This window comes from Apaloderma vittatum, unplaced genomic scaffold (genome assembly GCF_000703405.1).
Source record: "Apaloderma vittatum isolate BGI_N311 unplaced genomic scaffold, ASM70340v1 scaffold13392, whole genome shotgun sequence".
Classification (NCBI taxonomy): domain Eukaryota; kingdom Metazoa; phylum Chordata; class Aves; order Trogoniformes; family Trogonidae; genus Apaloderma; species Apaloderma vittatum.
The window spans coordinates 36229-38901 of record NW_009705339.1 but is presented as its reverse complement, the minus strand read 5'-3'; positions in this window follow the sequence as shown (position 1 = coordinate 38901).

Here is a 2673-nt window from a genome sequence, read left to right as displayed (position 1 = left end):
TTCGCTGTTGCTTTTTGATGAAAATCGGAGCAAGATTATTCTTCTCACAAGATGCGCCGTGTGCCGGAGTGCTGGTGTGTGTGTTCCCTGGAGTAAAGGACGCGCAGCCACTGCCGAGCTGATGACCGCAGGGTATTCATAACGCACTTTATAAGAATAGCTCCATTGCAAATAAGCCTGGAAGGAACTTTTTCCATCAGCCGTGGCCTCGCACTCACCGAGGGAGCCACGGGTATGAGATGAGGGTCTCATTGCCGATATATTGAGTTTCTCCGAATTTCAAATCTCTTTTTTTTTAGAAAAGTCGACTCACGCTTCTTTAAATGTCTCGTTCACCTCCTGGAAGTTAAAGGTTGAGTGCTTTTGGGAACTTTCCAAAATATTAAGCTCCGTTGCGTAAGTCGCTTTGCTGCGTGTTCCTGCTAAAAAGGTACATGCTTTATGTCGTCTCGAGGCTCGCCGCAAAATCTGAAAACTTCAGGCTGTGCCACTTTACTATACAAACAGGCTAAGCAATACAAAAGGCTTAAAATCAAAGCTGAGCCGTTATCTCTTCAGACCAGGAGCTTTTTCAAGGAGGTTCTAATGCAGAAGCAGAATAATTTCCAGTTGCGTCTTTGAAGGTTTTTTCCGTGTGATATCGTGGACATTTAATCCGTGCTGTGTCTGCTCTTAAAAATAGGGAGAAAAAAAAGGTGCAAAGTGAAGCAGTGAGGCAAAGGGGCTGTTTGAACATTTCGTCAGTCTCATTTGATAGAGTGTGCTGGTTCGGGCCCACAATGGAGTGAGCCTGGTCACAGCCGTAATTTTAAGGCTGGCGCTGCTGGAATGTCCCAATTTAGGGACGACGTAGTGAGGTGTGGAGATATAAAAATGCCTCAAGTGGTGACTGCGACGTGTTCTTTAATGCTGCCCTAAGACTCGGGGCGTTTGTTTGTGGAGAGGCGGCACGTCGCTGGCAGAGGTCGCAGAGCGCTCCCGCAAACCAGCGCGTCGTGAAGTTGCCTCTAGGTAAATGCATTCAAGATTGCATTGAAATTATTTCGCTCGAGGGTTGGGTTTTTTTCTGCCTGCACACGTTCGGCTTCCTAGTTTTGCGTTCGGTGGTTTCGCTGCGCGGCGGCGTTAAACTCCTGCGAGGAAGGAGGCTTTTGCTGAAACACGCTCGCTCCTAATCCCAGCCGCGGGGTTGCAGCAACAAGTCTTTTGGCTGAGTAATTTCCTTGCTCAGTCTCCCCATTTCTCCACCTATTCAATGCTGAAAATACCCTGAAATCTGCTTGACCTTCTGCCTTGTTAATAAGTGTGATTAACAACCCCTTGTCCTAACGAGATAGAGAAAAAATTACGGTGTACTATTATATTTAATTAAACTGTGTTTCAGGAAACCGTCGTTTAACCAGTGACTTCTAGTTCCCTGGTGTTGGTTTCATCTTTTCTTTTTTCTGACATCATTCCCCTTTAGTTACTCTTCTCCCTTTAATTATTATCCCTTCACTTTTTTTTCCTACCCCTGTCTCTTTCTTCATTATTTTCCCTTCTTTTTTAATTTGCTGGAATTTGGCTGGGCAGGTGCTTCGGTGCCTTGAACGGTGCAGAAATACCTCCAAAGGCAATTCTGCTTTCGTTGCTGCCTCCGTGAACACGCATCGGAGCACCGTGGAGACCCAGGGTGGCATTTGGGGCTCAATAAGCAAAGATGTGTTGGTCGCGCAGGCAAGATAAATTCTTTTTTTTATTATTCTTCTTTTGCTACGTACATTTTTAGAGGGAAGAAATCATAACATCCAGGCATTGGTGTTTATCCTAACTGGAGGTCTGATTTATGCCTCTCCTTCTCTCAAGGGTACTGCTCTCCCTGTTTATGGAGTGAAATGGCTCCAGAAAATGAACATGCTTTGCAAACTATTTATGGAGTCAAATCGGCTGCTTTTCTATTTAATGAAGCTCCTGTCTTTGAGTCTGTGCCATTTAATTAAGTGGTTTATATAATTACTCCCTGTCATCAATCCTGTCCACTCTGGGAGGTTCGTGTTTTCTTACGGAAAAAGGTGTTTTGCGTAATCCTGGTTTGTAAATCCCTCAGCGTGGGAGACAAAGCAGCACACAGAAATGCAGAATCCCCTGCAGCAAGGGTGGGCTGAGATGGTTCTTTTTCTCCTTGCTTACTGACCTACCAAAACTTTCTCTTATTCCTCCTCTTTTTGGGAAGAGGAGCTGCGATCCCATCTCTGTCGACACAAGAGCCCGGCTCTTCCTTTGCCGTAGCGCTGGAGCTGTGTCAGGCTCGGGGACGGTCGGGCGTTCCTTAGGCGCAGGCAGGGACCCTTCGAGCCCTCGCCAGCTTCTTTGTGTAGCAGTGGGGTCACTGAAGCATCGCTTGCTTCACAGCCTTCTCTGCACCCTCCCCTGTGTGACCCGTTAACGTCTGCTGCTCGTCGGACAGAAAATTCCCTTCTCGGCAGCGATTCCTTTGGAGACGGAGTGAAGATTTCAGACCAACCTGGTTCTCCACGAGAGTTTGTGGGTGACATCTTGCATCTGACTAAATGAAGACAGTTTTTCCACTTGGTAAACTAAAAGAGATCCTTGCTTCTCCTGCTGTAACCTTTTGGGGTTTTTTTAGTTGTTTTCATTTCCCTGTTGCTGTTGTCTTAAGCCCTCAGATGTTCT